The sequence below is a fragment of the Castor canadensis genome, chromosome 2 (assembly GCF_047511655.1).
Source record: "Castor canadensis chromosome 2, mCasCan1.hap1v2, whole genome shotgun sequence".
In the NCBI taxonomy this organism is placed as follows: domain Eukaryota; kingdom Metazoa; phylum Chordata; class Mammalia; order Rodentia; family Castoridae; genus Castor; species Castor canadensis.
The window spans coordinates 171,538,198-171,563,970 of NC_133387.1; the positions used below are offsets into that span (position 1 = coordinate 171,538,198).

Below are 25,773 nucleotides of genomic sequence, written 5' to 3' on the forward strand. Positions count from 1 at the left end.
TTTTAAGTTAGAAGATGAAGAAATATTTATATCCTGAGGTGGGAACTTACTTTGTAAGGGTACATAATTTTCACTTCCATTTACGCATTCAATCATAGTCTCTCTTAAATTGGCTATTAAGGTTTTCCACAATTGAGTCCCTGTTTAAATTCAATTTTCCCCAGACTCTTTGTCAACACATACTGTGCTGATCCATGACTCTGTGACTTTGTACAAACTGTTTCTTTGTTAGGATTCTCATCCATTCCTTCTTGCCTGATGAACTTAATGTAACTCATCTGTTAAACTCTACCTGAAGCATTTCCTCTTTTGGAAGCCTCTCTCACAGTCTCTTCCAGCCACGCACAGGATTTCTCAATCCTTTTCCTAACATTGTCCTGTGCATTTGACACATGGCTTCACAATACCGAATTTACACATCTGCTTTCATCATTCCCGGATGACTTTGGGACAAAGACTTATTAATTCATTCAGGGTACATATGTGTGTATGCAGTACATAGTACCAATAGCACTGTGGTCACTCAATAAATTAGTGACGAGTGATTGAATGGGATGCTTTTTGTTATTATTATTTACCTAATGTAACATTTATCTTCATAAGAGTTCTTGTGATATATTCTAGTTAAAAGTTAATATCTCCTAGAATGTATTTCATTATTTCATTCAAAACATTAAATTAAATGTGATTATTCATGTTGGATACAAGTTATATTCCTGAAAGTATTATGAAAAGATTGAGTAATTTTTGACATAGTTTTTGTTGATTCAGCATTTCTGTGTACTATAGTTCATGATACACTTTCAGACTACATTTAAATACATTGTCATAGAAAGCCATTAATTACTTCATGAAAATCATGATTACTCATATTTTGTGTAGCTGTCTGTTTCCCTTTTTAAGCTAAAGTAGTGGAGTTATATTTGAGGCATTCCTTGCTTTATCTTCACCAGGACTTAAGTTCTTAACTTATCATTTAAGGACTTTACTGACCCCTAAGTGCCTAGAAGGATTAAATAGCTGGATTTGAAAATGGTAGGAGAAATGGTAGAGATGTGGTAAGAGAGTTGGGACGGTAGTTGATGTTCAAGAACTCTCCCTTGTTCTGCTTGCAGTGTCAAACACAAGGAGGTAACACGTGTAAAGTGAAGACATTCAGGAGGCTCACTTGAAAAGCCTGTCTGTGGTTTATAATTATAGAACGTTGCTTAAGTGAAATGCCACAGTAGCTTCACAGTGAACTGAATCACAATCAAGGGAGGAAAAGAAAGGAATTACATTTAATTTCATCCCTCTTTACTTTTATTTCTTTCTCCCAGAGTCACTCAAGCTTATTATATAATTTATTTAGCCTTTCTTTCCTACCTGCCTATTTATGCACTAGCAGTAAACAGTTCCCATGAAAAATACCTTTGTAGTATTTCTTATGTAAAAAATTGAAATTCAAATCATGATAACTGAATATACTTTGTACTTCCTGTGCCTACATTATTCCTGCTAATTCCTCTGTTTTTGATAATCAAGTCCCCCATATTTCTCTCGTTTGCTTTTTCTTCCTCCTGGAATACTCTTTCCTCACATCCTTACACTTTGGAGTTCTGCACCTCTAAGTCTCAGGAGAGTTTACAGAGATCTTCTGTAATCCTTTATCTAATATAGTTCCCTTTACTCCCCTTGTCCATCAGTCTGTTCTCTCTTTCATGAGCCTATTTCATTTCCCTAAGAACATTTACTGTGATTTAAAGTCATCTGTGTACATTTGATCCTTTTTAGTGCATACTGTCCATCTCTCCCATCCCCCATTCCCACCCTGGAGGAATAAAGGCATTCCCCTCTGGGAATAGAGACATTTCTTGTTCTGCCCTCTGTTCTATTCCCAGTACCTAGAACAGGACTGGTGCACAGAGGAACTTGAGACATATTTGCTCAGTGATGGAGTGGTTGAATTGAAACTTTACATTACTTTCTAGAAGAGAACAAATGCACCTAGGGAGAATGAGCAGAGATCAATAGAGCCTGTCCCCAGTCTCAGCAGCACAAGGTTTTTAAAAACCAAAAAACTCATAAACTTCAGGTCCTCTCACTTGCACAGACTATTCCCATAGCCATGGTTCATGTGGTTTCCAGATTTGTAAAACTTGTGAAATTAAAGTGTTCAGCTGTGTTGCATTAAGATGGCTGTTTCTACTCTGACTTTAGGATCTATTTAGAAATAAATTGAGCTCAGAACACCTTTGGTACAAGTGGTGACATTAATGACTGTCATAGTCACTGTTGGTAATGGCTAGAAGTCCCAGTGTAGTGAGATGATATTCCTCCAACTCCAAGTCTGTCAGTAAACATGGTGACAGGAAGTGATCTATACACTTGTGAATTAACCTTTTTTTCAAGAAGTATATATGATTATTTACTGTGCCATGAAACCTGAAACAATTATTAATATGGCCCAAATACAAAAGAAAGATTTCTCCCAATTTAAAAATAATCCAAACATTTGCATACATTCAATAACAACTTGCAAATCTGAAAATACGTTAAGGTATTAATAATGAAAACTATATTTTACTAAATACTATTTCGAGAGAAGCTAAAATATCTTATTATTTTTCTATTCATTTTTTTGTGGAGTTGTGATTTAAACTCAGGGCCTTGAACTTGCTAGACAGGTATTCTATCTCTTGAGCCGTGCACCCAGGCCCTTTAACTTTAGTTTATTTTCTATACAGGGTCCTTTGCTTTTTGCTCCAGCTGAGATCCCCCTTCCTCTGCCTCCCATGTAACTGGATTACAGGCATTTACTACCACATCTGAAGTTTTTGAGCTAGGGCTTTTGACCTGGGATGGCCTTGAACAGCTGTCCTCCTATCTCAGCCTCCCAAGTAGCTGGAATTAAAGGTGTGACACCACACCCAGCCTTTTCCTGTTCTTTCTACAAAAAGTGATATCATAAAAACATTGTCACATGATGAATTGATCAAAGAACACACAGCCAAAATGTGTGGGGAATATTATACTAAAGGAGGGTAGCAGTTTGTAAAGTAACAAAATATCATTGTGCTATTTTTCTTGTTTATATCTATGAGATTCATTTTTTAAATGTTAAATTTTCAACAACTTGTGGTGTAATTTCAGTCATTTTTGGGATGTCATTTTTATTCTAAATGAATACTTATTTTTAGACATAACTGAGTTCATAATTTTGAATTTTATTCCTTAATGCAGTTTGCCACACTTTGCAAATACCAGACCTCACAAAAACCCCTGGTGGTCTCCTGATTTTGGGGCAAATATTAAATAATAATACTTTAAGGTAACTGTTTATAAATGCATTTCTTCTGTGAGAACTGGTATAAGAGACTAGAAGCCCTGATGGAATATCACACAATTCTACTTTCTTCCATAAACTTTCATATTTCCCTGGCACTTTCTTGACATGCTCTCAGGTATTAAATCAGTAGGTTAGGTGCCATATATACTTTATTGATCATCAAATCTATATTTCATAATTAACCCTTTGGCAGGCCAAGTCAAAGGCAGTTTCTATCATGGAACAAGTATGGCATCTATTGAAACAGATGACAGAGATATGGCATTACACTAACTCTGCAGAATTGAACGCACACACAGCATAAAATATTATTTTTTCCTCCCAAAGTTTCTCATATGTTGGTACTTCTCTGACTTCTGAGGAGACAAGGGTCTGAGTGACTGGTACTTGTTCTAAGCATTCTCTATTATAGCTCAGGAAATTATTCCATGAATGTTCTTCTTAAAGAAGTCTGAATGAATCAACAAGCCTTTAATATCAGTCCCTTTATCTTTAAAGTTTATATCCACATGTACTGCTAGGTTTTTGTTTAATTTCATAGGTTAGAGTGTGCTACCAACGTTCTTGATTTTGATTCTCAAATTTCTCATTTGGCCACAAGTAGCTCCTTAAAATTGATTCCCTTGTCTTTTTGCTATGTCCCTCTGATTGAGCAGTTCCTTGCTTTCTGATATAACAAGATATCCCAGATTTATCCTGTAATTTCTCTTCATCAGCTCTGAATTCTTCAAGAATCTCTAAAAATTTGTCATAAATCATATTTGGAAGCCAAGACACAGGGATTTGGCTCATATATTGCTATCAGTGGGCCATTGCTGTAGATCCTCTTGGTGGATATAGCTAGGAAATGTAAACAGAGATATGTAAATTATTTAATAGATTAAATACATCTAAACATATTAAAACCAGGAGCTAATACTTCCTGCTAACATAATTCACTTTAGTTATCACAAGAAAACTGAGATCATTAGTTTATTAGGAATAAAGTATTAATGTTTTTTAAGGGAAAGTATTTGTTGTCTCTATAAGCTGAACCTAGAAAGTAACAATATCAATTTTGATAGAAATCCTAAATAAGTTCTATTAATAATTAAGCATAATGTATCACAGAATCCTAGATATTTGACAGAGCTATCAGCCCGAGCTATGATCTAGATGTATTCTTGTAGACGCTTGCAGCATTGTTTTGGATGTGCGTTGGAGTAGAAAAGATCCAAGTAAAAAAATCTCATTGGAATCCTCCCCAACACTTTCTCTCATATAGACAAAGCAAATTAAGCATTCCTTAAACCCATAATCTTGAAATAAATGAATATTTATGGGAAGGTATAAGCAAAGAGGGAGTAGCAATGCTATCTACATGGGAGCAATAGTCGTGCCTTCTTGCTGGATGACCACGTTAGCTACCCATGTGTGATGGTAGTGACTCTACTTAGAAATAGCACAACTATTTCTTGGCTGCCAGACTGAACAACTTGTTTAGGGATTATAAGGAACTGTGAACAATAGCACAGTTTGGCTTTGAAGAGTCACTTAAATTATAATTGAAAATGGACCCAAAATACATAAAGATGGTGCAGACTACACACATGTGAATGAAAGTTGGCCTGCAATCCTCTTATTGGACTACATCACAAAGGACTGCTTAAAAGGCAGTAGCATTCCAACAGAGAGAGTCTCTAAAATGATAGACTACTGATACCAAACCTACTATCAGTGAAATGCAGGTAAAGACAGGAGTAAATGGCCTGAGGAACCCTGCAGGGAACTAAAGCACTATGCAAGAGACAGAAGACCCAATGTCAGCTTTGACTCCCAACAAACCCAGGCAGCAAGGATGGCAGCTCCCTAAAATACCAGCATATAGGCACTTTCTTGCTCTCTCAGCTCTCCTACTTCCACACTCTTGGACCAGGGTGTGGCCATAGGCAGTGTAAGTTAACAATGGAAGAAAAGAAAGACCAGGTAGAAAATGGAGTCTCTACCTAGGTCCTACTTTTGTACCACAGTCCTGCCTTCTGTGGCATGATCAGTTAGGTGGGTGCAAGAAACTTTAATTTTGAATAAAGCTTGGAGAATTCATTTTTATTCTGGCTACATCTGCCAGTTTTAAACTGAAACAGTTTAAGTGACAAAAGAACCAGGAGGATTTTCTTATTATTTAAGACAGCTATGGAGGCCAAACAAATTTCTACCTAGGGGAGGAAAAAAATTACACTGCATAGCAGATTTCAAGAGGAATTATGAGAGAAAATAGAGAGCTTATTTTGATAATGCTGATTCATCCTAATATCACATATCTATAACCATTTAATCACATGTCTAAAACTATTCATTAAATATTTGCTATGTGATGTAATATATGAAGCATGCTGTCTTTTGCTTTTAAAAAATTTCTATTTGATTATTCTCTCAGTTGCATTTCCACATACTCTTTCTTCCTAAATGTTTTAGCTGCAAGAATATAAGGGTAAAGTTAGTTTTGATATGTGAGATTCTACTTGTTTTCTTTTAGAATTGTATGAAATCTTATTTTACCTTAAACTGCAAAATATCATGTGATATATTTGACATCCTGTCATCCTTGCATATAAATGTTTTTAAAACACAAATCATCTCATTTCAATATGAGCAAGATTGGATTTGAAAATGTATTCAGTAAAGTATGTAAGATGAGGTAGAATTAATTCTAATTGAATTCATAGGGGATTTGAAACTAGATGTAAATCTGTAATACTGAATTACATTAGGTATGAGTTAGTATTACATCTGCATTCAGAAAAATGTGCTGTGCTCACATCTAAGAACCATTTAGACAGATCATTAGAGTGGATATTCCATGTTTATTCTCTCCTCCATTCCCACCACCTGTGTTATTAAAAATTTGTCCATATATTCAGCATTAAATATTTTAAGAAATAAGGAGAACCTAAGACTTAAATTTTAGTGTCAGACAGAATATGATTAATAAAATACATTAGTTTTATAAATGTACAAAATTATTTCTTGAGACAATAGATCTTAAAGGTAATCTATCAAAGCTTGAATTTTAGATATTAAGACAAACAGAGGTATGCAAAACATAAGGATTTCTGGAATTAATGTTCCATGGTTAACTCAGTAATTTGGTATTCTACTATCAGTAGGTGGCTACTAAGGAAATATTATTTGAAACTGATGTAGTTGAGAAAATCGCTAAGGTTCTGCATTTTGGTCCTATAACTGAAATTAAAAATATTGTAGAAAGAAGACTAGTATTGGTCACATATGGGCCTGAATGCCATCGTTTTAAGTCAAATGTGTTAAAAACGATATTCTAGTATATAAAAGTTATCAATAACCCAAAATGACCTCATACTCACATGTGTGATGCAAGGAGTAAAGTATGTAAGGAGTTTGTTATAATGGACATCCATTAAAAAATAAAACTCTCAACTATAGTAAAAATGAACATTGAGAGTCTGTATTCCCCTGAAAATTCAGTCTACTTCAAAATAGAGATTATGAATCTGTAGCATTGTGAGTTAAACGAATCTTTAGACAGTCCTAATTTCTTAGACAAAATCTATTCTCCACTTCCTCTTTATGGATAGAACTCATTTTTGTTCATAATGGCAATGTTCCCAGATAAAATACTCATTTTCTCAGGCTCCCATACCAATGGATGTAGCTATGTAACTTTAAAGAGACAGTGTGTAGGTATGAACCCAGTAGGGACTTCTGAGAATGTTTGTTTCTCTAATATAAACACTTATTTTGTTCCTTTCTCTTTCTCCATACTACAGCCCAGGTTAAGGAGAAGGTATCCAGCCACCACCATGATATGCAGGCATGAAGACAAAATATTGTCTGTAGAAATGATCGAGTGGAAAAATAGAAAGGACCTGGATTCCCTACCTTGACAGGTCTTGTTAAGAAATAGGTTGCTTTTATAAGCTTAAGCTGCAGAAATGAACTTTTATTTCATGCACGTAAATGTGTTACAATTCATAGTGTCCAATACATTGGTGATCACACTCATATTAAAGGATTACTCTGATGGGCAGACAGATACCTAACACAATCAATCAAATCTCAGAAAAAATTCAGAACTCTTCATTTCATTATGGTTTTGAAGTTGAACTTTCATGATTTTTTTTTTTTTGTGTGGTTTTGGGGTTTGAACCCAGGGCATTGCACTTGTGATACACTGATGTACTCTATAACTTGAACTATGCCACAGCCCTTTTTGCTTCAGTTATTTTTCTAGTAGGCTCTCACTTTTATGCCTGGGCTTTCCTTGACATAAGTCCTATTTATACTTCTTGTGTAGCTGGGATGACTGGGGTTCACCACCACACCCATGGTTTTATTGGCTGAGATGGAATTTCACTAACTGTTTGCCTGGGCTAGCCTTGAACATCAATCCTTTTTATCTCTGCCTCCCTAGTACACAGGAGTATATGTATGAGTCTTTTTGCCCAGACTTTTATAATCTTTTCATGATCAAATTGTTAAAATAATTCAAATTTTGTGAGCTTTTAAATAATAAATTTTGTGATCTTTTAAAATGTAATTATTTTTTCAGATTGTGTGTGAAATCTGAAATTTTATTTTACTGTATGAAAGTAAAATATCCTATTGAAGAGATGTTTCTTTTTAGAGACAATCCTTGCCTTTTCTGACTGCTGGACTTCTCCTGTAGCTATCAGCTTCTCCAATTATTTAAAACAATTAAAAACTGGGATGTTTAAATGGTATGAAAAGTAATACAATCACTTCATAGATTAGTAACTAAACCCCTAACTGTTCAAAGTCATTATCAATGTAGATGCTACTAACTCTCAAAATAAAAACAGTCACTTTAAATATCACATGAACCATCCTTTGGGTGAAGGAAGGTGAAAAGTTATTAGGTCAAAAAATAGTTAAAAAGAAGGGAAAAAAACAATTCTTAGCATTTGAGAGTTGTTTCCAGTGACTACATTGAAACTTGCTCGACTGAGAAATAATTGCAGCCTTTGCAAAATTTCTCAAATGTGAGCAATACCTAAGAGGAAGAAGGTTGAGCTGGGCCACATTTCATAATCACAACCCATGCCTAGTAAAGATAGCCAGGGATTTAGTCAATCAAAATTTGAAAAGCTATCCATATCCTTAAATGTAATTTGTTTTTAGTCGTAGCTAGGGACATCGCCTTCTTAGTTTGTACTATCCTCTGTGTACTTATAGCCATCAGTCAGAAAATGTAGTTTCCAATAAAACAAAAGACTAGAATGTCTAGCAAAAAGTGGTGCATAGAAATTTGCAATGCCATATCAACATGGGCAAAGAGAGTACTATGAGAAATGCTTGGGAGGTATAAGATTACCAAATACTGCCTCAGGAGAAAAACAGTTTTAAGGAAGGAAAGTCTGAGAAAACCAGAAATAAATTCTCATCCTAGAAGATAGAGAACTCACTGTGGTCAGGCCTGTTAAAAGTATTCCAAAAACGTTGTGTGTAATTTGTCTTCTCTTTTAAGAATATCTGGAGGCTTCTATCAGCAATTATATAGGCAATGAGAGACCCCTGTGGAAACTAATGCCCTATTATAATAAGTTAACTAGAACTATCACATAGGGTCAAGAAATCCTTTCCAAAGATGAACACAAAGAATGATATTCATACAAACAAACAATGGCTACTTGAACATAGAGAACAAGTGCAAACAAAGTGTGATTTATGGAAAAATCCTTCATTTTTTGAGAAGGGGTAACTATACTAGGATACTAAGAAATAATTTTTCTCTAAGAAACATAAAAGTTATTGTAAAATATCCAGAGCTGAAATAAGCAATTTAATAAAAATATTTAATAACATGGATATCTTGATAAACTTTTTATAATGTTAAGGATAAAGAAAGGATTTTATTTATTCTAGACACCCAAATATGTAGGTTTCTCAGAGAACCCTCAAGAAATCTATAGAAAATCCAGACTTGTTTTAAAATTAAAGTTTTAGAAGTAGGAATGTTGGACATTGCAATCACAGCATTTGAGAGGCTGAGGCAAGAGGATCATGCATTTGAGACTAGCCAGGGCTACATAGTGAGACGCTATGTCAGTATCCCCCCAAAATGAAATTAAACATTTTCTACACCAAATATGGAAAGTTTTCCTTTCTTTTTTCTGTGACATGCCTGGGGAGCTAGTAACAACTGAATTCTTTTTGTTTTCTAATATGCAAGGGTTTATAAATCATGCCACTAATATACAACCACTGAAAATTGCTCAAACACAGAATCTAAAAGGCCAAAATTAATTAAAATTAACAAATTAAAATGAGAAATTCTGAATAAATACATTTGTGGTGAGTTTTGATATGAGGGAGCCAATTAATTTCTGTACAAATGTTAACATAATTTAATAGAGTAATAAATGTTGTTGAAAAAAGAAGATATTTGATTATAGAAATAAACAATAATAGTCTATACACCATTAGGGAAGATCTGCAGGTGATGGGTGGGCTAATAGAAGCACATTACATTTCTTGTTTTACATAAGATGGAAGTTACAAGTTATATTTCCTTATTATATTTGAAACTAAAAGATTATGTCATCAAGAACTTTATTAAAGGATATAAAGTATGCACAGAGAAAGTTTTAAATGCTTCATTCTTTTAAAAGTATTATGACATACAACAGAAAAATGTATAGTGCACATTGCAAATCACTGAACACAAAGATAAAAGCAAAATAGCACAAAGTATACAACCTAATGAGAAATTAATGCAAATATAGTTAGTACAATTAGCAATAATTGTTTCAATATCAAAAAGCAAAGAGTATTAGAACTAATTACAAAGCAAACGAAATTATGTGTTCCTCTTGTAAACATAAAGTTAAACAGGAAAGCTTAAATATCACATCATTTGGTATAATCTGCCTCTGGACATTTAGGCACTTGTTGCAGACCAACTGTTGCTCTGCTTGGCTATAGCCTCAAGAGCTGCAGTGTCCATGTTTTCATCTTATCCCATTATCACTTCTCACATGTGTGATTTTTGTGTATGTTACATATGTATCTGTACCTCAGTTTTCCCACCAGTAAAATAATCATAGTATGCATCTCAGAGATTGATTTGAGGATTATGTGAATTAATGTATCTGAAGATTTAGAATATAAGTATTTTGTCAATATTTGTTCTTATTTCCTTAAATGTAGGTAGAAAATGATGAATTATCTTTTGACCTAGGGATCTTCAATGTCATCTGAATAATATATAATCAAAATCATAATTATCATGAGTAGATAATTAGTAGGCATATCTCTTATACACTTTGGAAGAATTTATATGGAGTGAAAATTTTGGTTCCATGGAAGTATGAATGGACATTCCAGGAAAATTTTTGCACAAAATACAGCGTTTAAAGGAATCCTTTTTAATTTTTTTCAATTTTATCTACAGTTGTGTACCAAGTTTGTTACCTAGCTTATAGATGACCACTTTTGCTATGTTTGCCTAACACCATTTTACCCTTGTCTGCCTACCTCTCTTCACATGACTTCCATGTACACATCTTCCAGTTGTATTAGTTTAGGGGTTGACTATGACTTCATCTTCCCTGTTATATCTATGCAGATTGTATTCACAACGATCACACTCTAATGTAGGGTGGGTTAGGAATTCAACATAAAACATTTGAGGTGATTCAATTCAATCCCTAACAATATCTGAAAACTCAACAGTAATATGTAACTGTCAAGGGACATTCAAATTCCATCACAAGTTTGATAAAGCATTTGCTTTTTTGCCTTCTCTTCCTTCCCTTCTTTCCTCCTTTCCTTCCTTTCTGAAACTGCCAATTATACTTAAGATTTGTTCAAGGTTTAACAGTTTACTCATTCACAGTCAAATTTTTTAGAACACATTAGCATCCATTGATAATGCAGGAGACACGTCTGGTGCCATTGCAGCATATTGCCTATCCCAGCTGTGACTTCTCAGCTCGTCAAAGCAGTGGACAGTTCCAGGGGAAACTGACTCATTGGATCTGACAGCATCCTTCCTCAAGGACACTGTATGCCTTTTCACCTGCAACCAGGTGAAGTGAAGAGGGTTAAACTCCAGAGGTTGGGGGCAGTGCCCACATTCCTATCTTTTGGGAGCTTATTCAAGTTGTTTTTTTTACTTTTTGTTTTTAAACAATTTTATTGCTTATATTACAATGCTCACATATTATCTGTCCAACTTAATGAGTCTGGACAAACATAAAAACCCATGTAACTATATCACAGCAAGACATAACCTATGCCTATCATCCAAGGAGGGAATCACCTTCCTGACACTTCCTGACAGACTGCTCCTTCCTCAACTCAAAACAACTACTGACATCATTTGTAACAGGATAATTTTATTTTTCAGCAGTAAAAATTCATATAAAATGCAATTTTGAAAGGCACTCTTATGTGTCTTTTCTGTCTGACTCAGCAGAAAGTTTTGAGATTCTTTTATACATTTTTGTGTTAATTCTATTTTTAAAAGATTGCTGAGTATAAATACATCAAAGTTGGCTACATAGTCTCTTGATGTCTCCTGATCAGGAGCCATGTTTCCACTGGGCCCTACTAATACATGGTATGCGTGTGTATTTCAGAAGGCCCATATTCTGTGTGTCACATGAAACATGCTTGCAGCAAGACCCTCATGATCTGAGATGTGACTTTTCTGGTGGGAGTGGTCATAAGCTCTACCTCATGCCATCTACCATCAATGTGCCTCAATATCAGGGCATCTGCAGGGAGGTTTGCATCACAGATTGAGATGTTTTTCTAAAGAAACTTTTTATTTTGAGATACTTACAGTTTAACATACAGTTATAAAAATCAATGCAGCTAGATCTTCTGCACGATTTACCCCAGTTCCCTCAATAGTAACTTTTTGAAAAAAATAAAGAAAAATATAACAACCAGGATATTGATTTAGATTTAGTCAAAGTACAGAATATTTCTGTTGACACAGGATCCCTCATGTTGCTCTTTTGCAGCTACATCCTTTTTCCTCCCACCCTTATTTCCCCCTTAGCCCTTGGCAACTACGAATCTATTCTTCATCTATATAATTTTGTCACTTCAGTTATGCTACATAAGTGGAAACATAGAGTATACAACCTTTGGTAAGTGTCTCTTTTTTTACTCAACATAATTCCCTGGAGGTATATCAAGGCTGTTGCATGTATAACTAGTTTATTTCTTTTTGTTGTTGAGCAATACTCCATGGAGTGGATATACTACAATTTACTTAACTAAGCTGAAAAGCCGTTTGCAGATATTTGACTATTATGAATAAAGCCAATATAAATATCTATGTAAAACTTCTGTGTGAACATAACTTGTCATTTATTTGGGACGAACACCTGAGAATGCAGTTCATGAATAATATGGCAGTTATATGCTTAGTTCTTTAAGAAGAGGCCAAATTGTTTTCTAGAGCAGCCATATAACTGCATATTGCAGTTTCTCTCCATACTTGTCACCATATGATATTGTCGATATTTTTTATTTGAATCATTCTAACAGAGTGTGGCATGGTGGTAATTATTTTTATTTTAATTGTATTTTCATAATGACAAATGATGGAAATTGACACAATCTGTTTATGCTATTCTGTGAAACCTCTGCTTATGTCATCTTTTGACATGAAAGGTGGGCATAAAAATCTAAGTAGTCTTTAAAATATTTTAGCATCTACATTTCCCAATATACAAATACCAAAGTCTATGACTATAGGTTCCTTCAGGAAATGACTAGGTGATGAGTGACCATTTATGCATACTTATGGTACCCAATTCTCCCATAGTCAATGAGTCTGAGTTCAAACACAAAGAGGAGGTCATAATGTTTTATGAGGGCTACCATACTCAAACTTGAGATTGTCTTTGAAACATTTTCATTTTAAAGCTTGAGTAATATTTTTGTTGGCTGCGCATCTTCTTTGTCTATAAGGAAGCTATGAACTATTAACTTTTTCTATAAGTCTCTCCTGATCAGTCTTCTCTAAACATCCCACTGACCTTAACAATAATTAATAATAATTACATACATTTGGTTTCTCTCTATTGTTGTTGCTTGAACTCTGTTGTCTTGAGATTTTATCATAATCATTGCTATGATTCTGCAGTGTCATCTTCTATGATTATCCCTAACCAAGAGGAGAACCACACTGAACTTTAAAACAATGGGACTTCTCTCAGCAGCACATTCCTTATAATTTGGATAAATGCTGTGAGTTTTCTATTCTTACGTGTTTTATTCATTCTATAACATTCTAGCACACCCACTCTTGTTAGCTTTTACATACCTACTTTTCCATCTGCTGAGTAACTTTGGCATTTCTACTTAAGTTGGTCTGTGACAGTTTCTAGGCTTCTAAAAGCTTAGAAATTTAGCTCTGTCTTCTGAGGTCTTTGATAAGGATTTGCATTCTATATCCTGGAAAAGATTGCTTTGATCATTTCTTCCTACCCAACTTTCTCTTCTGTTACCCTTAATAAACCTCCCTTAAGGTCTGGGTCACATATACACTGTTCCTGCCATCCCCTGGTGGTGGGTTCTGCAGCTCTCTGAACATATAATTCTTTTTCTCTCTTATCAAATACAGCATGTTTCTAGCCAGAACATATGTAAAGGGACTGTCTCATGCAGAATAAGTCTCTGCATCTTCTTTAGGAATGGTAAATTTGCTATTTTTCTTTAAAGAGCCATGGGTCACTTCAGCAGGTATAGTAAGTCTAGAGGAATATGAGGATTACAGAATTTCAGAAGCTTCAATGCAGATGTATCCATTCCATATGGACCTTGCCCTAACATGCATCTGTTTTAGCCCTTAATCTGAGTATTAGGTGCAAGACTTCATCCTTAGTTATCCTTAAGAAGATAATAGCCTCCTTATATACTACTGACAAGGCACTCAGGCTTGTATACTTAGTCTTTAATTGTTCATATAACTGCAACTATAGATTATCTTGTACAGAATAATCAACTTAGTTAAGAAAACACTCAATTCCACTACTGATATACAGTTGGAGGGAGCTGCAGTAAAGGGCTCAGCAGTCCTCCCCACTCCATTGTTCTTAAGCATGTCAACATTTGTATTTCTGGCTGGAGCACCACCATTCGGAAGCCTCCTTGGTGAGTGGCTATGGTGGGAGCACACTCAGCTAAATCCTTTTGCAGATAATTTCCCTCACCAATATCATTTATTAGGTGGCCATAAGGACACTTTTCTCTACCTTGACTCAATATTCAGTACCTTTCCTCTTCCAGTACTTTCTCCTCTCTCTCCTGTGGGGCCCAGGTCCATACAAAGCCAAGAGCCTTTTGTTTGGAGGTCCCTGGGTGGCGAGGATTCCCCAATCTGCAATGATACATCCGATGTTCTCACCTTGGGAAAACTAAAGTATTAGGGAAGCTAGAGCTGTTTCCTTTTTAGCCTGTTGCTTGCAATATCTCAGTAAGTAAAGGTTTACTTTCATGTTTATTTGTCATCTTAACTGACCACTGAGACATCTGGCAGCACAGGTCCCTCCAGCTCAATTCTTGACAATTTAGGTATTTATATTACTTAGACATTTATATTCATGCTTTTGATGGGTTGGCAATTTTTCCTGGTGGTTGGTGTGAGGAATGAATTTAATGTTATTATTTTCTGCAAAGCTATCTTGTCATTTCATCATCAAGTATTTAAAATAATGCCTTTTCCTACTGTTTTGAAACATAGCCTTTAAACAAATCATTCATTGGTGCTTCTGCCCTCAACATGAAACATGTTACTTCTTATAGCAATTTACTGGTCAAAGCAGAACATATGATGGAGCCTGATATTAATAGGGTAGGAAAGCATAATTTTATCCCAGGGAAAAATAGAAATTATCTCTGAACAATAAAATGTACTCTCTACTCTCATCTGTACCGATGCATACCTCATCCAGAACAGCAAATGAGGAAATCACTGTTACTCATGTTACTTAGTAGATGTTTTCAGGTTTAATCAGTACTAAACAACAGTGGTGACAAAGGTCACCCTCATCTCATTCCTGAATTTAGTAAAATTTCCTGTTGAGTTTTCCATTAAGCATAATGTTGGATATGGCACTGAAATACATGTATTCTATTATTCTTGTTTCATTATACACTGTTTCACCAAATTCCAAAGTAATATATGATCTTTCCTGAGATTTAATAAGACAATGCATAGTGCTAAAACAGTTCCTAATTTTAAATCCTTCTATTTCTCATGAAATCCCTCACTAAGTCATGATTAATTATTTCATTAATGTGCTTTTGAATACTTGTAAGGAATGAAAAGAACATTTAAATTATTTGGCACAGTATTTATCATAAGATTTCAAACAATATTATGTGTTAGTATTATTTGCCTATGTATTCTCTATGTTTAAATTTCCTTCATTTCATACATAAAGTTTAAATCAGCCAGACTTTGATTTAGCATAACACATAAAATACATCCACTTTCTTTTTCTCCATCCCTCCATTCCTCTATCTTCTTCTTTCTTTCTCCAGTCACTCAATGTATTTAAAATCACAGTGGATTTCTGAGGTTGCATGCTCACCGTTCTTGATTCTTTTGTGCATTTATCATGAATAAAATGTGATTGATGTTAGTAAGGACTTTATATAATTTATGATAGTAAGTTTTTGCCTCAATCTTTTATTTTTTCTTAAGTTTGAAATAGTTTGGAGCTTCAATAAAATATATGATGAGACAGAAAAAAAATCCCTTAGTGCTCTGACAGAGTAATTTTTCCTCGTTTTAATATAAGACCATTTAACTATTTTAATTCTCCCTCCCCCTCCCCATTGAAGGCAATGCTTCAAGAAACAAGATAGTAAGGTGCGACAGCACACACCTGCCATCCCAGCTATGTGAGATCAGGAGGATCACAGTCTAGACCAGCCCAGGTGAAAAAGTTCATGAGATCCCCATCTCCCCAGAAAATGTGGTAGCTTGTGCCTGTCATCCAAATAGAGCAGGAAGCATCATATAGGAATATCACAGTCTAGGCCGGCCCTGGAAAAAGTGGACTCCTATCTCAAAAACAGCTGGATGTGATAAGAGTGCCTGAATAACAAGCGTGAAGCCCTGAGTTCAAGCCCCAGTACTGCCAAGAAAAAAAAGAAAGAAAAACGATTTTACTCAAAGTTACAAACAGACATTTGTGACTATACACAAGTTGAACATAGATTTAGATATTTACAATTGCCATATATAATGGTAGATTGAAGTCACAAATGTATTTAAAGTGGTAGAAATGTGGTACTGAGACCACAGTGAAAATTGACCTTGGTCCTTTTGCTCTAGGCTGTTGAAGAGTCTGACGTCTATGACAGCCATTTTCCTATGAAAATGGTCAGATTGGTTTTTCCAGTTTGTTTCCCCTGTAAAGTCTGACTAGAATTAGTTAGATAAACATAGATAGGTACCATTAATTTTACAGAGCAGAATTCAGGGTACTATGATAAAAATTGTAAGCTCTTCATTTTTTTCTGGTCACATACACAATTTTTCTTCCTTCATTTGAAAAGTTTTTTTGAAGTTGGATCTTCTATAATTAAATTTATGATCACATGGTATCCAGAACAGTTTTATTATAATGAATTATGTTGAAACTATTTCATTTTAATTTTTTCTCTAACAAGACATTTTACATAACAGAAAGAATCAGAATGTTTGATTCCTTAAGCTCCATACTAGTGGTGCTCTCATTACACAGCTGCAAATATGAAGGGGGAACTTTATGTTTTACTAAAATAAAAAATATCAACAGGGAAGTGGATCTTAAAATGGTTTGAGTTTCACATTTCAAATGTGTGTTGACCATGTATTCCTAGGGGCCCTTCTGACAGCTAAATTCATTCTGAAATTCAATTTTTCATCTTATTTAATTCATTTCACAATAAACTACAAGCTACTTCAAAGAAGAGAGTAGGTCTTGTTCATTCTTAATCCATGGAGTTTAGCTCCATACCTAGTACATAGTATAGGTTGAATGAATATTTATCAAATACAAGCCTACCTGTCCTCCTGGGCTTTCAATGAAGGTTATCATGGCTTCAAAATTCTATATGATTTTTGACTTCCAAATTCAATCATTTTCCAAATTGTATAGATACAAAATAATGGCTTTTAAATTTGATTATTTCCTCCATGCTTATCACTAGTTTACTAGCTCAAGATTTGATTGCCTTTGTCTTACACTAAAACACTAGCATTCAGTCTTGTTCTTTTTTCACTTCTTCATTGCTGCCTGACAAAACATCCCAATAGCACAGAATTTGCCCTCACACTTTCTTAGGTGGATATTTTAGACCTCTTTCACATCTAAAAAAATAAAGTTCAAACCTATATGTATTCAAGGACCCTTGTAATCTAATCTCAGCCTCCTTCTCAGCAAGGTGCTTAGAGACAGTCTATTATTTTCCTCATTGCTGAAATTGCATGTAATGTGTGTGGTTTGTAGAAGAAGAGAATGACCTCTTCTAACCTGAAGGTTGACCTTGGAATTTTTTTAATACAATTCAGTTTAATTCCATCCCTTCCAGTAACAAATCCTGTCACATTAGTAGTCATCTTCTGAAATTAATATGTTCATTCATTTTTTAAAAGCCAAATTGCAAGAAGATTGACTATTTCTGTGTACTATAATCAGCTTTGCCTTTGGGTCTTGGATATTGTCTTAGAAACTGCTGCAGCTCCTCTATACCATTATGAGTAGAAGTCTCTTTATTCAAGTGTTTTCAATTCATGCAGTCTTACATGACTTGGAAATTTCTTGAACCATCCTTGTCTTAAAACTCAGTGGCTTCACCACATCTTCTCTCTGCCTCTCTTTCTTTCTCTCTCTGTCTCTCTTTTTCCCTCTCCCTCTGTTTTTCCCTCTATTTCCACATATCTGCAAAATTGTCCAAGACATTTTCTGTAGCAACATAGCACTACATGGCTTTCCACACTATATGTTGCCGCCAATCAATTTCACAAAATTTTTCCTTGATTTTTCAGGTATGTTATGTTGTAATTGAGAAATCTCATAAATCTTTATAGAAACAACATTACCATATTTAAAAAAAATTATCACACATATAATTTCTTCTAGATTTTGCCACTTTCTTGGAAGACACTTTCACTCAAAATGTATGTAAGATGATGAAAAATGTGAAAAAATTGTGGATAAAAGATAGTTTAGGCACTGCTTTATCATACATGCAAATTCATCACAGCAGGTTGTTCCATTCAGCTTCAAATTCTGAGTAAATGTATGAGTTGTTGCCCTCAGAACTGTGGAAGTCAGTGTAAAACATGACAGCTGGCTGAAATTATATTCTATTCCATGTATAGTCTTCTGTCCAGTTATATCAAGTTGCATGTCTTTTCACCATTTACTCACCATGCTCTTAACTGTATCCACCACTGGAAATATCTCTTCATGCCATCTTCTCTCTGTTGGATTCCAAATGTCCAAAATCCTCTGTAATTCTGTCATCCAAGTTGTGCTATTTTCTGTGTTGGATTTTTTTGCTTCCTCACATTTGGAAGATAACGATTTTTATCTGAATTCTCCTAGCTTTTTCATTCATTTAATCAACAAATATTACTAGGTTTCTATTATTTTCTAAACACTGAAAATAGAATTGTGAAAAAACACTAAAGTATTTTCCCTTATAGTGATTACATGCTGGTAAGAGAGATGGTATGGTGAAGTTAGCTCCCACCAGCTCTCAAGAACTAATTGTGGGACTGGGTATGATGGCTCATGCCTGTAATTCTAGCTACTCAGGAGGCAGATATTGTGAGTGTCTTTTTTAGGGTCCAAGGCAAAACTTAGTGAGCCCCCTTCTCAACAATAAGCCAGGAGTGGTGGTATATGTCAGTATGTTGGACATGATGGCATAGGTAGAAGGATCACAGTCTGAGACCAGTCCTGATAAAAAAATGTTAGCCCCTACCTGGCAAAACCTAAAGCCAAAAAGGACTGGGGGCATGGCTCAAGTCATAGAGTCCTGAGTTCAAACCCTAGGACTGAAATAAAAACTGATTTTGAGCTGATTGTGAGCATGAATTCTCATTTCTGTGTCTAGTGGCATCATGTAGATGACCTCAAATTGGTTAGACTATCTACACCATGAGATTCAACAAATGGTACAAATCAAGGATGTCTTTTCCATGGAAAGTCGGTTTACAAACACACTTGAATTCCAAAAAGTAAGATTACATTTGCACCAACAAATATCATGACAAACAGTTCATAGACTATGATTGGTATGGATGTCTATTAAGCAGAAAACAAACAGAGGCAGAGGATGAGATGTGAAGTGGCAGGGTGGAACTTCACATGAAGTCATTAGGGAAGGCTTTGCTGAGTAAGATGTCTGTGGACATGAGAAGCAAGCTGTGGCAAGCATTTTGGAAAGAGGATTAATCCGTGAGAGAGCTCTGAGATGGCTGCACGGCTATGGTGTTGGAGAAATGGTGAGAAGGATATGGTGGTTGGAATAGAGAGGAACAGGTTGCAGGACTGTAGAAGTTAGAGATATAAATGTGGAGTAGAGGAGGTAGATTGTGTAGAATGTTAAAGGCCATACTAAGATAGTAAGGACCTTTCTTTTTACTCTGAGTGACTTGGAAAAATATCACATGATTTTGAGCAAAGGAGTGACATGTTCTGTCTACTGTGTGAAGAATATAAATTAATAGGGGGGAAAAGATCAGGGAGAAGGGCATTTCAGGGACTCATGATATCATAATGGCTTGAACCAAGCTAGTATGAATACAGATGTAAGAATAGATTATTATGAAAATACACTTACAAGGTATTGACAAAAATTATTGATGGATGGTCTGTGGTGTCAAACAAAATATAGAAGAATAAATGATTATTTTCATGGTTTGAGCAACTGAAAGAATAAGATGGGAAAATTTAAGAATAGCATATGTGACTGAGAGGATGAGACTATAAAGAATATGGGAACTCAACTCTGAGCACGTTGAGTGGTGTGATGTGCAAAAGCTTGATTGGAGTAAGTTCAAAAGAGAATTGGAGGGGAAAATTTTAACAGCAAACACAGCTGAGTCTTCTAAGGAATTTTCATGAAGTGGGAGGAGAAAAGTACAGAGTAGCTATAGGAGGATATGAGCAAGAAAAGAAGACACTTTTCTAAGGAGAAATAAGAAGACACTTGTGTGCTGATGGAATAATCTAATAGAAAAGGAAACACTGATGTCATGGAGAATTAGGACGGAACTACTCAGGAGGTATTCTCACATAGATAAGAACACATGGAAAGGTGGAAGGAAGGAACTCTTAGCTATAGCTAAGAGTTGGGAGAGTTTATTAATAGTGACAGGGGATAGGCAAAGTATGTGGACACTGAAACTCGTGAGTGAGCATATATGGTGCTGGAACTTCAGGAGATTACTTTCTGATTGCATATTTTTTCTTTTTGAAGTAGAAAGTATGACCATGAGTGGAGAATAAGGATGACAAGAGAGAGGTGAAAGTATGAAACATCTATCTGCAAGTGTGTGGCCTGTATAATTTGAGAACTGTAGTGACCTTATGGATGACAGTAAGAAACTGACTTACTTGTCATAAATTTGAAGTGAGGCAGTGAAATTCTATTTTTTACCAGTTCTGTCCAGCTGTGTATATGCAGGCTAAAAGTGGGTGGATATGGTAGCAGTGGGAAAAAAATTTCCTGTGTGAGTTTTGCAGAATTTGACATTTATTTTTAGAGGCATATTCATGTCCAGGAGGCATTAGAGATGACTATGATGAGTGGAATCTTCCTGAACACGAGAAATGATGAGGAAAAATAATAATGTGGGTTTAAGGAATTTTAGCAAAAGCTACTTTATCCCTGAGGTGTTCTAAGCAATTTCTTTCTCTTTCTGCTTTTGAATTCGGACAAGTATTTTTTCTTTTTGTCTTGCTTTATCTCAGTTCATTACTATTTGTTTACATTTAATAGAACCAGAGTATGGCTTAATACAGTGTAATGTATTCCAATGGAGTTAGGATTCAGTGACAGTATTTTGCTTTTATAGCTTCATGCTATATCACATTGTGTTGGATTTAGCCCAAAATCATATTTGCGCAGAGTATTGTGATTTCAGGTCTAGTTCACTACCATTCAATGAAACATTAAATGTTTCATTTGAAGATCAACATGTTTTCAAATTCAAAAGAGGCATTTATTGCAACCCACAAGTGTTAGAAACAATACTATTTTTCTTATCAGTACCTTATTTTATTGTATTATTTAAAATTCAGAAGCATCACTTTAAAATACTACTATTCACAAAGACAGTTAACTATGTGGGAAATATTTTCACACAGATTGTTACAAGGAATTGTTTACAGTAAACCAATGATCCAATTATTCTTTATCTCAGGTGGGTGAACCAAATTAATTTATAACTATTTTATTTTTTAATTAGAGCATTTCATCATTTAACAAGTTGTGGGCTTTCCCTTATGTAATAATTATTTACTGCTATTGCTTTGAAGGACCCTTCATCACTCCTTGTTATGATCTGAATGTCTGTCCCCCTCCCCAAATTCATATGCTCAAACCTAACCCCAAAGTCATGGTATGAAAAGGTGGAACCTTTGGAAGGTTATGAAGGCCCTCATGAATGGGATTAGTGACCTTATAAAAGTGGCCTGAGGAATATAATTTATTCCCTGTACCATTTGCAAATACAGAAAGATGACATAATCTAGGAAGCAGAGCAAGCCCTTACCAGAAACCCAATTTTTTGGCATCTTAATCTTGAATTTCCTACATGAAGTGCTCTGTGTGATACATTCCTGTTCTTTATAATTTACACAGTCTAAAGTTTTTGTTATAGCAGCCTGAATAGACCAAAACACTCCTGGGGTTTGAAACAAGAAAATTTTCAAAGAGGCCAAAAAATGTTTTGCTTTGCTTTCATTTAGAAACTACAACGTTCAAATATCTGTGGTGGGGGAATATAAAAATAAAACTGGTCTCAAAGTACATTAAAATTTGGTGGGAGAGAAATGCACTCACAGAGATAACCCAGGGGAATAAATTGAGAGAGAAAGGGGATGAAATGCCGACTCTGCTGAAGTTCAGAATTGGAATGCTAGTGTCAGTAAGAAGGTTGTTTGTGGAAAATTCTTCATGTAAGTTTTTTATTTTTTTATTTTTTTTTTCATTTTTCTTTTATTATTCATATGTGCATACAAGGCTTGGTTCATGTAAGTTTAATCTAATTATGTAGAACTTAATCTAAGTTCACTGGATATGTTCCATATATATTAGTATCAATATTATATATTATCAACTATTAATTAGACCATTTGGGACCCTATGTAATTTTAATAAACCCTAAATATAAGAAATAGCCATAGGAGAAAAACTATAATAAGATCTAAGGTGATTCACCTGAATCCACATGCCTTTTGGTAGACAAAACTAAATTGAAATATTATGAATATTTTGGCATCTTTGGAACCTGGAATCTTTCCTGAATAATATTTCTATAAACATTGTTTTTTTTAATTGATGCTATTGTTCTTTGCCTTGCCTCATTCCAGTCTTCTACCCAACACAAAAGGGATTATCCCTCAATCCACACTAGCTAAAAATAGCATTAAAAGACCCTTATAAACCATGCCTGACTCATGACTCATGCCTGTAATCCTAGCTACTCAGGAGGCAGCGATCAGGAGGATCCAGGTTCAAAGCCTGCCGAGACAAAGAGCTCGCAAGACCCTATCTTGAAAAACCCTTCACAAGCACAGGGCTGGTGGAGCGGCTCAAGGTTAAGACCTCGAGTTCAAGACCCAGTACTGCAAAAAAAAAAAAAGGGACCCTTAAAACAGAAGCAGTTGTGTCTTCTCAGTCTAGGTCTTGGGCTGTTCTTCTTCTTCCTCCTCCTCCTCCTCCTCCTCCTCCTCCTCCTCTTCTTCTTCTTCTTCTTCTTCTTCTTCTTCTTCCTCCTCCTCCTCCTCCTCCTCCTCCTCCTTCTTCTTCTTCTTTCTTTCTTCCTCCTCCTTCTTAGAACAGGTATTGTCTGAGGGGATTGGTGCCAGTGGGGTGGGGAGAATGTGGGGAGAGCCTGTAGGAGGGTAAATATGGTACAAATATTGTATACACATGTATGTAAATGGAAAAATGAGTCTTGTTGAAACTATCCAGGAATGGAGGGAGGAGGGATAAAGGAGAATGATGGAGGGGGTGAATTCAAATATGATACATTTGATATATTCTAAGAGCTTTTGTAAACGCCACAATGTACCCACAGCACAGCAATAAAAGAAAAAAAGGAAAAAACAAATTGCAAAACAGCAGCAAAAGTTTATTGAAAAGGGAAGAAAGAGTAAGCACAAGTATCACACACACACACACACACACACACACACATACACACACACAAAGTGGTGAGATCTTGCCAGTTTGCACAGAAGCATTGATCTCTTTGTTTAAAGACCAGTTTATAAGTTGTAAGGCAGAAAAAGTCTGGGCAGTCCTTAGGGAGGGGCTAGGGTGGCTGACAAGTTCATTAACACAGCCTTTTCACATAACATGACTTATGCTATGCATGTACTTATGCGAACTTGCAGGCCTTTAATTGTATGTATGAGGTGCTACCAATATTCATAAGGTCTTAAGTAGAGAACTTTGCCTGAGAGGTCAGATTCGGGGCAGATCTTCCTTTTAGCAGGCAAACCCGATGCAGAGGTGTCCCTTTGAACAATATCTTGCTAAGATATTTATAACTAATAGGGTATTTACAACACAGAGAGGATTTATTGCTCTAGAGATGGCTCAGGGTGGTGCTGGTGGTGTAGTTAGAAAAAAGCATCTAGAATGGGCTGTTTGCTTAATAGAAGGGAGTCCCATGACAGGTTATTTTCCAGTTGCTAGCCTGCATTGGTTGTACAGATGCAACATACCTAGGTTTAAATGTTCAAGGTGAGTTAGAGAAGCATAAGGAGCCCTAAGAGAGGGACAGGAAGAAAACAGTGTTATTTGGAGATGTCCAGGCTTGTCTCCCTAATGCAACATTCCCAGTCTTTGAAGCTTCAAGGGATCATAAAGAACACAACCGTGACTTATCATCTAGAAGTTGCTCTACAATTAAAAGGAATATCTGGTCTTCAAAACTCTGAAAAGCTATTCTAAGGAGAGATGGGAAAACCACCTGGGTGCTCCTAACACCAGGAGGAGAAAGCATAGGAACTGAGTAACCTGTGGATGTCAGCAAAAGCTGTGACACTCACTGATGGGGATGGTTGCCTCCCAGGAAGACTAACAGAGGTTATCTTGTGCTTCGTTGGGTGAAGAAGAGGAAATGAAATTTATTGGTTGGAAATCTCTTCCTTGACCCTTCAGAAAATATTTTTTTTCCAGAATGGAAAAAAAATAGAAAAAATAATTTTCATTTTTCAGAAAAACATTTTTCCAATTTTAACTTCTCCAAATGAATGCAGTAGTGAAGATGTACTACTTCTATATCTGAGATTCTATAAATTTGGTTTGAAAAAAAAGCATTACCTCTTTAGAAGACAGAAAAATGAATAGAAATTTCTGGAGAAAAATAGATGTGCTGGCATAGTTACCAAAGTGGAATATTGTACAAATATATATGCATAATATATGGAATCCTGTTTAGGATTGTCAGTCACTTCCAGTATAGTGTATATGGCGGTCATAGGCCATTGCAGTCAACATGTGGCATTCTGATATAACAAAGACAAGGAAGAAGTAGAGTTGAGCCATGCATTCAGGGTAGGAGATGATGTTTTTCTTCTTCACAAAGCTAACAAGCATTTTTGGGGTAATGACAGTGGAATGGCAGAGGTCAATGAAGGACAGACTGGTAAGGAAAAAGTACATGGGGGTGTGCAGGTGGGAACTAAGCAGGATCAAGGTTATCATGCTCTGGTTCCCCACCACTGTGAGCACATAGATTCCTAGGAAGAGGAGGAAGAGGGGCAACTGAAGATCTCCTTTATCTGTTAGCCTGGTGAGAATAAACTCAGTCACTATGTAATGATTTCCTTCTGCCATTTTCTTTGGGGAGTTCTATGTAGAAAGAGAAGTAGAAACTTATTGTCTCACCACTCATTGATGTGTGAAACAGAATTCTAATCTTTTCAGCAACTTCAAGTTCTCTGATACCTCTTCATGTATGCTTGTAGTCATAGACCTTGGAATTCCAATAATTATGGGACACATAAATAAATGAGACAGAACTATCCTTATTTATGTTCTATGTTATAAGGGTAGTTATTAGTACCCACTCCTTGAACAGGAAAAAAAGTCTGACAACTTTGGTGGAGTCTGCAAAGAACTTTTTGTGTTCTATTTGTAATCTTCCTAACTGTTTAACAGAGAGTTAAAATAATAGCATCTACAAAACTATAACCAGTGCA

General features: G+C 35.5%; 1 pseudogene; it reads right to left on the reverse strand.

Annotated features, from left to right (window-relative positions):
• The window catches only part of LOC109700083 (olfactory receptor 8G50-like), a 290,591-nt pseudogene extending 265,183 nt beyond the window's left edge, over nt 1-25,408 (reverse strand).
• Between the last annotated feature and the right edge of the window lie 365 nt (nt 25,409-25,773).